General features: G+C 35.3%; 1 pseudogene; it reads right to left on the bottom strand.

Moving 5' to 3' along the window:
• Window positions 1-13,675: 13,675 nt before the first annotated feature.
• Window positions 13,676-14,930, bottom strand: part of LOC144253422 (serine/threonine-protein kinase PAK 2-like) — a 32,873-nt pseudogene continuing 31,618 nt past the window's right edge.

The raw sequence follows: 14,930 nt of genomic DNA, 5'->3' as shown, positions 1-14,930 counted from the left end.
TCCTATCGCCCAAGCTCCAAGCCCTTTACTTGTTTCCTTTCTCATTTTTGTTCTCCAATTATTGCAGCAGGTCAATTCTTTATTGTCTCTCCACTCTCCTCTCCTATATCCATATAGATCTCCCATTACATTCTAGCTGTACTGTAACAGTAGTTTCTTAAATTATCTTTTTTGCTTCTCACCTTTCTTTGTTCCAATCCATCCTGTATTATACTCTAATTTTTCTAAAGTATGACTGTTGAATTATGTCCCTGCTTAAAAATGAACTCAAAACCTCCACTTTCAAGGTGTCCTATGGCTGTGATCAGGCTCAACCTGTCTTGGCAGTTTAGATCTCATTACTTTGATTAACAGACCTTCATTTCTCTCCAGCCAAAATGATTGACTTTCACCAAATATCCATTTTTTTTTCACCAATGAGTCATTTTCAAACTAATTCTACTTTCTGGAATACTCAAATTCAATATCTTATATTAAAAATTTGCCTATTCCCTATTAATCAGCAATAAAAGAGAATAAACTCATGACATTTGCAGGTAAATGGATGGTGTTGGAGACTATAATGCTAAGTGAAGTTAGCCAATCGCAAACAAAATAAAAATAAATGCCAAATGATATAAGGAGGCTGATTCATAGTGGGGTTAGGAGGGGGAGCATGGGAAGATTAGAGGAACTCTAGATAGGGCAAAGGGGAGGGAAGGAAGGGAGGGGGCAAGGGGATAAAAAAGATGGAGAATGAGATGGACATCATACCCTAAGTACATATATGAAGACACAAATGGTGTGAATATACATTCTATATAACCAGAGATATGAAAAAATTGTGCTCTATATGTGTAATATGAACTGTAATGCATTCTGCTGTCATGTATAATAACTTTAATTTTTTAAAAAAAATTGCCTATTCCTAAACTGTTGGAGCACTTTAGGATTTCTTCTTGCTCTCTTGCCTTTTATAATCTTTTAATTTTGTCTGGAAAGCAGCTCTAAGGCAAAAATAAGGTCTCATTTGATTCATGCTTATGATGCTTTGTAGAAAATCTGCACTTAATTACTAGCATTATTCTTCATAGGTCTCTTGGGCTGATAGGTTCAGGGACTTGTCCAAGGTCACAAAATTATATGGCAGAGATGGACCACAACTCCAGATTTGGCATAAGTCTGTAGGTGGCCCTATTCTGCTGCCTCAAATATTTTTGGTAGAATTAATTTATTCTATTTACCCTCAAGTGGGTATATATTATGTTAAACTTTTGTTTGAATTTTTTACTCCGTCTTTTTTCAAATTATAATGCCAAGAATGCAAATATTCAGTGATACAGTGAAGATAAAAGGATTTTCAAAGCATATGATGCTGACAGAGAGGCCCAGGGCAATTTATATGTGATAAGCAATCTCACAATTATCTTGATTATTTTGAATTCCCATTGGTTTCTGCATTTCTGGGATGCAGCATTTTTATGCATCATTTTAAGAAGCAGCTTTAAGATGAATGTGCATTATTCCAATAACCTCCTCTTTCCTGATATCAAAATTTACTGTTTTTCTCTGTGCTTAAATTAGAAATCCTTTGACAGTACAATTCTATATCCCTGTACAGGCCAACTTTAGATAAGTACACAAATCGTGTTTTGGAAAATATAAATTGAAAACACTGTGCCAGTGGTTAGCAGTGTCTATTTATAATCACCATGTGAAGGTTTGTCTAAGGGCAAGTCCCATCACCACCATGCCCCACTTGTCATATGCCTAAAGACAGGTGTGCTTTTCCTGTTTGCCCAGGTGGGCTAATCACTAAGATTTGCACAGCCCAGTAGACTCTCAACACATGGACCTCTCCTGAAAACTGAGGAATCTCTTGCTCCTTTTCTATTTCCAAATACCATTGACTCTGTGATCTTATAGAGATCTGGGCCCTTTCACTCTTTGCAAGTAGGTGCATAACATAATGTATTCAGGTCCACTACCAAAAGTCCCATTTCTCACATGGTTAAAGTTTTATTTATTATTGGAAATATTTGAAATAAAGATGCTTCACATAGTACTTTTATCCAATGGCTGTTGGGATCTATGATTTGTGGCAATTTGTGCCAACTCATTCTGAAGTTAGTTCATCCTTCACATTTTACATTTTTGTCATTGTTTTGGTTTTGTATCTCCAAAGGCCATTTCAGTTAAATGAAGTTTCTGCATTACCCTTGTCCACAGATATACTTCTGTCTGTAATGGGTCATCTCTTTGCTGCTTTGGGAGCTTCTGTGCAGTTGGCAAAATCAAAGGGTCATAGGGGCTGTCCACATTGTCTAGTAGGCATGAATTCTTTACAACTTCTGGTCAATGGGCACTGTTGCTAATTTTTAGCGAAGAACCTTCATTGTTTTTACATTCAGTGCAAGTCCAAATGTGTACAATGGCTAACATAATTATACTCCCGTTCACTCTCTGGCCTCTTCTACTACCTGCTGCTTCTCCAATTTTGCCCTTAGCCACAGTGAACTCTTTGCTTTGCCTTGAACACAACAGGCTCACTCCTACCCTGGAGTCTGGGTCTAGCAATTTCATCTGCCTGAAATACCTTGTTAATTCTGCAAAGTCTTGGAGATGACATTTAATCAAGTGGACATCTGGGGCAAATCAGAACAGTCCCTTTGAAAAAGTGGCATTTGAGCACTGTCAACCCATTTTCTACTTGTGCTTCTTTTTTCAGAATATTTGTTACACAAACTGTTTACTTGACACAATTAGTTTTTGTCTCTGTCTTCTTGATATGAACCTCAAGAGTGCGTGGCTCTTCATCTTGTTCATTGGTGTATGCCTATCATCTAGAACATTGCCCAGCATGTACTGGTGCTCCATATACATTTGATAAATTAGAAGTTGTAAAATGTCCTGTGCTTTAATTTTTACTCTAAATCACTATTAATATAGTTTCCCAATCTTTTTCATTTCATTTTCACTTTATTGTAAGCTTTACCATACCTTGCCTATTTAATCATTTATAATGGCTGCTCCCCACCCTTTAAATAAATGGACACTAGTTTATTTACCCTTTCCCTGTAACTTGACTTTGTTTGCTATGAAGAGCATGTGGCTTCATGTTTGTCTGTAATTAGAATTATTTTTAGTAATATATTTTCAGAGATGAGTATCCTATGAGAGTGGAAATAAATGGTGTGTTATTGATACTCAGAGGCACACACTATTAAATACAAAATGAAAGCCATTGACTTGTCTAGCATGGTTCTGACACTGGACACCTCTTTTTCTATATGTTAACTCTAGGCTTAAGGTAAAATTAAAATGAGTTAGAAACTTGGAAATCTAGCCAAGGAAAGTGTTTTGGGTTCTAGCAAAGACACCAAATAGGACCCTTCTTAGATTGTCGGGAGGAAGTGTGACATTTGGTCTCCTTACAATCCCTCAGTTTGATCTTTTGTACTATTTTAGTACGTTGTGTGTGGACTCCACAATCCAGAAACAAAGCCAGAGTATATTTGGATATGTGGGTCTGAAGAAAGTTCTGTGCAAAACTTGTTTTAATAGGCACTGACTTCTTCCTCCTAGTTATTGGCATTAATTTTCTACTCACTTTTTTGATGAGGAAATTGGTGGGTAAGTGAGTGAAATGAAAGTGGATGTAAGGTATAATTCTACTTAGGATGCAGGACCTTTTTCTTGCTTCTTTTAATTCTTACCATTACCTTTTGGCTTTTGTATAAATTAAATTTTAAGCATATAGTTACCCACCCCCACTGGGTCCATGTTCTAGACTTTTTAATATTTGCTGCTTTTCTGCTGTTATTACCAAAGTCTCTTTCTTATACGCTGCCCTCTTATTATACCCTGCTTCTAAAGGAGACCAGTCATACATGTGATTGATTCAGCCATGTTAAGTATGTGTTTGCTCTGTAATATAAATGATTCGTTGGTCTTAGCATCCTAATGGATTTGCATTTCTTCAGAATCCTTTTAAATAAGATGTTTCACCCAAAGATTCTTAAAGTTTGGTCCATAGATCCCCAGGGTCTTCAATATCTTTGAGGTCTATGAGGTTAATATTATTTCATTTTAGCACTTAGATGATATTTGCTTTTTAAATTCTTTTGCCACTTGTATTGCTTGTGCAAAAGCACTGACAAATTAAATTTATCTAGCCTTATTACAAATCCAGCCTGTAGCACTATACTGCACTATTAATTAATGTATTCATTAATATGTACTCAAAGTTTAAAAAGAATGGCCTTAATGAAGCAGTACAAATTAATTGTATTCCATTTCTACTCTGAGTATATGTCTTTTTAATATTCTGTATGACAAAAAAGTCTGCATTAAGAACTTCTGTTTCATACTGAAGTAAGATGTGTGATTTAGTCTGAGCTGAGCTAGTGGTTTTATTCAGGGAATGTCACTTTCACTTGAAAACAATTGACAAACTGTGATTATTCAGACTTACATATTTGGCAGATATTTTCTCAGATAAGAGCAAAGTAAGCCTGTCACTTTGAGAAAAACAACTGACAGCATTTATTGCCAATAATAAAATAAGATCTTTAAGATGAAAAGTAGATTGCGGGCTGGGGATGTGGCTCAAGCGGTAGCGCGCTCGTCTGGCACGCGTGCGGCCTGGGTTCGATCCTCAGCACCACATACCAACAACGATGTTGTGTCCACCGAGAACTAAAAAATAAATATTAAAAATTCTCTCTCCCTCTCTCACTCTCGCTTAAAAAAAAAAGAAAGAAAAGTAGATTGCATGAATATGCTGAAATGAGCTCCAGTTCTTAAAGACTTTGTGTGTGTGTGTGTGTGTGTGTGTGTGTGGTGTTGGTGATTGAACCCAGGGCCTTGTGCATGTGACGCAAGCACTCTACCAACTAAGCTATATTCCCAGCCCTTAAAGACTTTTTTGATGAGATCAGTGGTGATGTTAACCAATATGATTTTTAAAAGATACTGTATGTGATATTATGATTTATGAAAAGAGACACCAAAGTCCCTTTTTTTTTTTTTTTAAAATCACCTGTGGGGAATACATTCTAAGACCCTTAGTGAACATCTCACACCATACAAATCCCTATGTATATTATGTTTTTGTTTTCTTACTTAATGACTAACAGGCAGGTGACATGTCCAGGGTGTATATGGTGGACAAAGGAATGATTTGTGTCCCAGGTGAAGCAGAGTAGTACAGTGAGAAATTTCATCACTGTACTCAGAATAGTGCATCATTGGAAACTCATGAATTGTTTATTTCTAGAATTTTCCACATATTTTTTTCTAACCATAGTTGACCTTGGGTAATTAAACTCTCAGGAAGTAAAGCCAAGATTGTGGGGACAAGTGCATGGAGTACTGCATACATGGCATACATTAAGGGCGTCTGAGTGGCAGGCCACTCCCCTCATACTAGGCGTGTGAGTGGCAGGCTGCTTACCCCATAGGCACAGCCCTGGGCGTGAGGCCATGTGTTGTATTCCCTGTGCTTGCTCCATGGCCCACTTCTCAATTGGTCGCTGCAAGGACAGTTAGCAGAAATTGCATTGGTGGCTGCCTGTAATCTGCTTAGCTACTGCCTGAGTATATATTCATGGTAACTGCGCAATAAAATCAGACCTGGTAACTGCTTGGTCTCCAGATGTCTTGAATAGTGACTCTGTAGCCACACTCTCCTCTACCCTGTTCCATGGACCTCCTTGCTGGATGAGAGAGAGCCCACACAAAGGAAAAGGAGGAGCTCTGTGTGCGTGTGTGGGCCTTTGTTTCCAGACACATGGACCCTTAAATCTCTGGGGTATTAATAGCATCTTTTCTATGCTAATGAGGTGCCTAGACAAAGAGTTTGGAAGTTGTACAGGTCACTAAATAGATCAAGGCATGATTAGAGGGTTAGAACTTTTATTCCTACCCCCAAACATTGGGGAGGGAAGAAATACTAAAAGGTGAGTTGATTACCAATGACCAATTAACTTAATCATGCCTACACAATGGGGCTTCTATATAACCCAAAAGGACTAGGTTCCAGAGTGTCCTCATTGCTGAATATGTTCCTAAGTGGAAGTTCTCCAAGAGAGGGCATGAAAACTGTGTTCCTTCCCACATACCTTGCCCTATGCATATCTTCCCTCTGGCTTTTCATCTGTATTTTTGGTAATACTCTTTATAATCCCAAATGTAAATAATGTATTTTCCTGATTTCTGTGAGCTGCTCTAGCAGATTAGTTAAACCTGAAGAGAGGGTCATGGGAACCCTGATGTATAGCCAGTCATTCACCCAGAAGCACTTTACCATTGAGCCAAATCTCCTGCCCTTTTTAATATTTTATTTAGTGACCAGTAATTTTTAATGTAAGAGTAAAAATGTTCACTGATAGAGTTGGATTACATATTGTAATTAACCTTTAAGAAACTTTCATTTATTGGCTTCTGCTGTGGTGTCAAATGATGTTCACAATCACCTAAAGAGGCTAAGAAAATATTTCTCTTTTGGAACTAGGTACTATGGGAGGCTGTGTTTTCTTTATATATATCAAACAAAATAATATATTACAGTAGATATAATACAAAAGCAGATATGAGACTCTGTCTTTCATTAAGCCGGAGAATTAAATTATATCAAATTCATCAAATTATATCAAATGTCAAAAAAATATTTTGGGGATTTTGGAAATAATAGTTTTTCCCTAAATTTTTTGTGTATATTAACATGTTAGCATATTTTTATTATTTTAAAATAAATTAATATTTTTTAGAAAAAGATGAATATTTTAAAAATTGATTTTTTGTTGTTGTATTTGTTTTAAAACTGTTATTCCTTTATTCAGAACCCAGTTGCTTGAAAGTATTAACTTTAAGGTTTTTGGGGATTGGTTTTTGATTAAGTTAACACCCTGTATACATAATACCACACACAAAAAAAGCATTAAAATAGGATCAAGAACTACAAAATATAAAACCTGCCTTTACTTATTTGTATAAAAATACCACCCGCAAATTGAAAATAAGTCTTAAAAGTTATCTGAAGCTCTAAGTGTTGTTTGTAAGGTAAAGAATACTATTTAGATTGTATAGATGATAAGAAAGCCAATATGTAGATTTCATCTAAAAAATAAGTACTTTTATATCGGGCAGAGTATGCAATGAGGACTCTTACAACCTAAAGCGGGGTACTTCAGTTGTGCAAATTAGGAAAGAAATGTTATTCTTTTGTTGATTCCAATCCCCCACACTAAATTGATCCTAAACATTTTATTTCAATTTTGAAACATTTCTGTTTCTCCATAAATAACTTCATAATTTTTACTTTAAAATGTTAAGTCATAGACTTAAAACTAAAAAGCAGTAGCAGTATTTATACTCAGTAATTTAAATGTGTCCCAATGTCTAATCACAATTTCAATTAATCTGCTGACACTTTTAAAAAACTTACAAATATTCAAAACAAGGGGAACAAATTTTAGATAGTTTAGATTAAAAAACAAATGGGGGCTGGGGTTATGGCTCAGTGGTAGAGCGCTCGCCTCGCACATGCAAGGTCCTGGGTTCGATCCTCAGCACCACATAAAAATAAATAAATAAATAAAAGTTATTATGTACAACTACAAAAAAAATATTAAAAAAACCCAAATGCCTTAAACATGAAGCCTCTGTGACAAAAATGTTGTCTGCGCATTATACTTTATTTAGTAACCATAGAAGGAAACACGCTTATACTAAATATTTTTATATTTTTAATGGACATCCACTTTGACTATAAATCTTAATTTTAATATTTTCAAATATTTTCCCAACTTCCTAGTATGCTCCAATTAAATCTTATATCAGGTCTTGTGCTAAGACTATAAGAATAATAATTAAAGATTCTACTTAGAAAAATTATAAATACTTTATAGAGCTGGTATCAGAATCATTTGGAAAGCTATCTTAAAACTTAAACATCCAGTTGAGTGTGAGGGGCATGCCTGTAATCCCAGCTGCTTAGGAAGCAGAGGCAGGAGGACTTTGAGTTCAAATCCAACTTCAGCAAAAGTGAGGCAGTAAGTAACTCAATGAGACCCTGTCTCTAAATTAAAAAAAAAAAATACAAAATAGGGCTGGGGATGTGGCTCAAAAAAAAATGTTTTGAATGTCTGTTAATTATCTACCCAGGCAATTGTTTTGAATTTTGAAGAACTTCGAAAGCCTTCTCTACTGATTTTCTTTCTACATCCCACAAGTACAGTCTTACTGTTAACCAAAAAAGATTTGCAAGAAGCAGAGCTTGTTATATAGAATTGCATTGGTAACAATATTCATATCTCAGAAGATAACTCAGTTTCTTCCACTATGCTTGTTTAAAACCAGACACGTCTGAAAAGGTGATTAAGGCATAGGACTAAAAATTTCCCTGTATTTCCACCAGTTTCCTAACTTTCTTTTGGGATAAATGGAGGGGAATGACACAGGAAGGAAAATCTTATCAGTCAGCAAAAAATCCAGGAGTTTCTGAATAGAATCTTTATTGTTCTGCTTCTACTTTACTTTCCAAGTCATTCAAGTGACAAATAAGCACCCAAGGACCCTCGGCCAGGAAAAAGTCATTGTCCTCAAATCAAAGATCTCTGGATCACCTCTAAAAAAATGCCAATGTATCATTCAAAAATCTATTATCATTTTGTATTTCATCTGATTATAGTTTTAGTTAATTAATAATGTTAAAGCCAAGGACTGAAGTTCACCAAGCAACACTTGTGTAAAAGTAATCAGATTTTAATTAGAAGCTAAAAATGACTATTACAGTGAGCTTGTGTTAGAAAAAATAGAATTTTAAGTAAATGGAGAATTTCACAGTGGGGTTCAAATGAAAATTTTTCTCTGCATATAATATGATCATTCATAGATCAGTGAGTCTTATTTGGAATGATTAAACAAAAAACAGTAAAATCACAATTTTCCTATAAAAAGTTACTCATTGTCTTCTGTAAGGATAACTATTCTACATGAAGAAATAAAAATGTGATTGCTCTATTGCACACCCAGAATCATCAGGGCATCAGAGCTTAGAGTGATCTAAGAAGATCTGATGATTTTCTTCCTCTTCATCATCAGCATATTGTTTTCTCTTCTTTACTCCAAAAATATTCTTCGTCTTCCTCCTTCTATTCTCCATCTTCAGAATAGTCATCATCATCATCTTTCTGAATTTCTTTTGCTAAATATGAGAGGCACACGGACTCTCCTCTCCTCTAGTTCTGAGCCTGTTTGATCTTCATGCTCCTCTTTTTCCTTCTGCTCCTGTTCCTCAGATTCTTTAGTTTGATCAGTGCACCAGTTTCATGTTCTTCATATCCTTTATCTTCATCTTTATCCACCTCATTTTTCTTTTCAGAGTTTGGTGCTTTTTGATAATATGTTATATCAAAGCAAGTCTTAGAATATAGAGTAGCATCTCTTTTTCTATTTTCTATCAGTCCATAATAGAATGAAATTAGAAATCAATGATAAAATAAAAAAACAGAAGCTATTTCAACACCTGGAGACTAAATAATATGCTATTAAATGAAACATAGATAGCAGAAGACATCAGGAGATTTTTAAAAAATCTTAGAGGTAAATCCAATACAACATATCCAAATCTTTTGGACATATGAAGACAGTGCTACGAGGAAAATTCTTTGCATTGAGCTCATTAGTCAAAAGAAGGAAAAGTCAACAAAGAAATGACCTAACATTATTTCAAAACCCTAGAAAAAGAGAAATCAACACCAAAGTAGTAGAAGATAGAAAACAATTAAAATCAGGGTTGAAATCAATGAATTGAAAAAAAGAAACAACTGAAAAAACAAAAAACTAGTTCTTTGAAAAAAAAATAAGATTGATAAACCCTTCACCACTTAACAAAAATTAGAGAGAATACTCAAGTTACTAAAATTTTTGATGAAAAAGGAAATATAACAGACACTATTAAAATAAAGAAGATAACTAGAAACTATTTTGAAAATTTGTACTTCAATAAAATAGAAGACCTTGAAGACACAATTTTTAGACATATGATCTGCCCAAACCGAATCAGGAGGATATACAAAATTTAAACAGATCGATTTTAAGCAATGAAATAGAAGACACTATCAACTAAGAAAAATCCAGGACCAGATGAATTCTAAGCTGAATTTTACAAGACCTTCAAAGAAGAATTAATACCAGTACTCTTCAAATTATTCCATAAAATAGAAAAGAGGGAACCCTTTCAAACTCATTCTATAAATTTAGGATCACCCCAATACTAAAACAAGACAAGGACACATGAAAGAAAATTTGAGGTCAATATCCCTGATGAACATAGATGCAAACATTCTCAATAAAATTCTGGCAAATCACATACAAAAACATATTTAGAAGATAAGTGCATCAAGATCAAGTGGGTTTCAAACCAGGGATGCAAGGTTGGTTCAACATACAGAAATCAATAAATATAATTTATCACATCAACAGACTTAAAGGTAAGAAGATGCAGAAAAAGCATTTGACAAAATACAGTATGCTTTCATGTTCAGATCACTAGAAAAACTAGGGATAGTAGGAACTTACCTCAACATTGTAAAAGCTCTCTGGTGCTAAGCCCAAATCCAACATCATTCTAAATGGAGAAGAATTGGAAGCATTCCCTCTAAGAAGTGGAACAAGACAGGGATGAAAGACAGCCCTCTTTCACCACTTCTACTCAACATGGAAACTCTAGCCCGAGCAATTAGATAAAATAAATGAAAGGTGTCTCGACCCCTTGCCCGCAAGGAAGACGCAACTCAGGAATCTTCTCATGTAGCTGTTCAAGGACAGCCTGACCTTCACTCACAGCTTCTTGGCATTTACCATCTGTTATACCTCCTCTAATTAACTTCCAAAGTAGTATAACACCATCCTTCAAGATACCCTGCTCACGAGCGAAATCCAGGTCCTTCCCTAATTTGTCCCAGCTGGGAATCATCAGACTCCCTGAAAAAACAAACCAAGGAGCCGCTATATCAGCTTCTCTTAAAAACATCTGCAAAGTGCTCTGTTTCACTTTAAGTTCCTTAGAATGCAGCAGCCCATCCAAGGCCAGCAAAATTGGGCTTGAGGAGTTAACACCCATAATGTTTTCAAAACTATGAAGAAAGTGAAAGTACAAAAGCCCCGCTCTCTCTTTATCTACAGAGGAGCTGCCCTTCTTTAATCACGGATCCCACTCACCTGGGACTTCCTGGTGCACCACCCTGACTGCTGAAAGTTCTGGTTCCCGGGTTTCGGCACCACTTGTCGTGACCCCTTGCCTGCAAGGAAGACGCAACTCAGGAATCTTCTTTCAGCAGTTTATTCAGGCCTTTGTTTTGACATGTCTTTTAGCTTGTTTTTTTCTCTACTCCCTTGTGCTCCAGCCTTAATAAAGCAGATAAAGCCCCAATGCACAACTGCCACATGGACTTTTCTCATAGGGTGCCAAGTCACAGCGTGCCAACTCATTCTGATAAGGAGTTGTTTGTCACAGACCACAGCGGAGCCAGCGCCATCTTGTAATGGCGGCCACAGTACACAGAAACGGCTCACCACAGAAAGGGATACAAATAGGAAAAGAAGAACTCAAACTACAACAAGATGATTCAATATTTAGAGGAGTCAAAGAATTCTATCAGAAAACTTTTAGAATTAATAATTGAATTCAGCAAAGTAGCAGGATACAGAATCAATACCCAAAAATCAAATTCATTTCTATATATCAGTGATGAACCCTCTGAAAGAGAAATTAGGAAAGCTACCTCATTCACATTTTGTTATAACAATATAACAAAAGAGGTGAAAGAACTCTACAAAGTAAACTCCAGAACACTAAAAGAAATTGAAGAAGACCTTAGATGATGAAAAGACCTACCCTGTTCCTGAATAGGCAGATTTAATATTGTCAAAATTGCCATAGTACCAAAAGCATTATAGAGATTTAATGCAACTCCTATTAAAATCCCAATGACAATCTTCATAGAACTAGAAAAAGCATCATTAAATTTATTTGGAAAAATTAGAAACCCAGAATAGCCAAAGTAATTCTTATCAAGAATTAAGTGAAGCAGGAGGCATCACAATACCAGACTTTATACTATACTACAGAGCCATAGTAACAAAAACAGCATAGTAAAAAAAGGACATTTAGATGAATGGTATGGAATAGAAGACACAGAGACAAACCCGCATATATACAATTATCTTATACTACTCGAAAGCACCAAAAATATTCACTAGAGAAAAGATAGCCTATTCAACAAATGGTGCTGAAAAAATTGCAAATCCATGTGAAACAAAATGAAATTAAACCCCTATCTCTCTCCTTGCACAAAACTCAAAGTGTATTAAAGACTTATGTACTAGAACAGAGACATTGCATCTAATGGATGAAAAAATAGGCTGAAATCTTCATCATGTCAGCTTAGGATCTGAATTTTTAAAAAGGATTCCTGAAGCTCAAGAAGTAAAATGAAGAATTAATAAGTGGGATGGATTCAAACTAAAAACTTCTTCTCAGCAAAGGAAACAATAATGTAAAGAGAGAGGCTACAGAATGAGAAAAAAATCTTTGCCATGTGTGCCTCAGAGCATTAAACTCCAGGGTATATAAAGAACTCAACAAACTTAACACCAAAAATCAAGTAACCCAATCAATAAATGGGCTAAGAAATTGAACAGACACTTCACAGAAGAAGAAATACAAGTGATCAACAAGTATGAAAAAATGATCAACATTTCTAGCAATTAGAGAAATGAAAATCCAAACAGATTTTATTTCACTTTAGTCAGAATGGCAATTATCAAGAACATGAGTAACAATAAACATTGGTGAGAATGTGGGGGAAAAGGGACACTAATATATTGTTAATGGGAATGAAAATTGTTGCAACTATTATGGAAAGCAGTATGGAGACTGCTAAGAAAATTTGGAAAAGAATCACCATTTGACTGAGTTATTCCACTCCTTGGTCTGTTCCCAAAGGACTTAAAATCAGCATACTACCATGATGGAGCCACATCAATGTTTATAGCAGCTCAACTTGCAATAGTTTAAATATGGAACCAGCATAGGTGTCTTTCAACAGTTGAATGGATAAAGAAAATGTGATCTATATACAGTATGATGGGATATTACTCAGCCTTAAATAAGAATGAAATGATGGCATTTGCCAGTAAATAGATGGATCTAGAGCATATCATGCTAAATAAAATAAGCCAATCCCCCAAAACCAAAGGTTGAATGTTTTCTCTGATATGTGGACACTAATTCACAATTGGGGGTGGAGGGAGGTTACTATGGAAGAATAAAGTTGCTTTAAATTAGGCAGAGGGAAGTGATGGGAATAGAGAGGGAATGGGGTTAGGAAGAATAGTAGAATGAATTGGACATCATGACCCTCTGCGCATGTATAACTAAATGATTCTATATCATATACAACCAGAAAAATAAGAAGTTATACTGTATTTATGTCTGATGTGTCAAAGTGCATTCTACTGTGTTGTACAATATTGTGAGTGTAATTAATGTCACTGAGTTGTCCATTTACATGGATAAAATGACAAATTTTATGTTACACATTTTTTTGCAACAATAAATACTTTATTAAATTTAAAAATGTTTTCTTTTTAGAAAATGGAAGAAGAATATGAAGCCACATCAACAATGTTAATGGCTTCCCTTCAGGACTTCCTTAGCTGCCAGGATATGTGGTGTCAAGCTAGATAATGGCTTTGCCAGTTTCAGAAATGGGTGCTACCAAAAAGAGGGAGCAGAGAAGTGCATAATTTAGAAACAAAACATTTTCTTTCAACTAAGCTCTGAAGACTACTTATAAATATAGTTTACTTAAACAACATATACTTTAATACCTGCCCAAACCCCTCATAATCAGTACATAACTTTCATAGTTGAAAACAGAATTGTTTAGTTTTTCTACTTTCTAAAAATCTATAGTTAAACAGCCCATAAATCCACTCATGCCAGCATTGAATAGATACAATATTTGATAATATACCAAAACATAATGACCTTAAACTTTTATTTATGGCAGATGAAACTCTAAAATATAGCAGCTGCCTTACTGGTAGTGATCAATGAATAGTGAAATGTTATTACAATATGAAAACTTTCTCTTGGTTATTTAAAAAGAGTCAACATTTTCCAAAAATGGCATCATTTCCAAATTTACCTGCATCAATTCCTTGGCTGAACCTCTTTTCACAATATCCATTTCCAAACATTGACTTAAGAAATCTTGGCTGTGACAATTTCTCAGACTTTCCTTGTTTTTGATGACTCTAGATAGTTTTGAGGAGTACTGGCCAGGTACTATATCATACTTTGTAGGATACCCTTTAATGAAATGTGTCTGACATTTTTTTTCAAAGTTATATTAAATGGGTTTTTGAGAAAAGATCACAGTTCTTTCTTTTTTTCTTTTGAAGTACGGGGGATTGAACCTAGAAGTCTTCTATCACTGAGTTTTAGCCCCAGCCCTTTTTATTTTCAGTTTTGAGATAGGGTTTTACTAAGTTGCTGAGGCTGGCCTCCAACCTGTGACCCTCTTGCCAAATAGCTGGGCTGTGATGCCTGGCAACAGTACTGTTTTCATTGCATCATATTAAAGGTACCTATTAGCAACATGATTTATGATTGCTGATGTTGACCTAATCACCTGGCCAAGGGCTTGCTAACTTCTCGCACTGTGAAGTCCCTCTTCCCTTCCCATACTGTGTTCTCTGGAAGTCACTAGGTGTGGTTCATACTTGAGTAATGCTCTACTTCCTGCAGGGTGGAACAGCCACATAAACTTTTAGAATTCTTCATTTATATCAGCATGGACTCATAGATACTTAATTTAAATTTTAAGTTATAATTCCTGATTCTGTTTCATTAGTTTTTCCCATGTTTATCTTTATGT

The sequence above is a fragment of the Urocitellus parryii genome, chromosome 2 (genome assembly GCF_045843805.1).
Source record: "Urocitellus parryii isolate mUroPar1 chromosome 2, mUroPar1.hap1, whole genome shotgun sequence".
NCBI classification, from domain to species: Eukaryota; Metazoa; Chordata; class Mammalia; order Rodentia; family Sciuridae; genus Urocitellus; species Urocitellus parryii.
The sequence above is the reverse complement of the archived record's forward strand: the minus strand, read 5'-3'. Positions and strand labels throughout refer to the sequence as shown.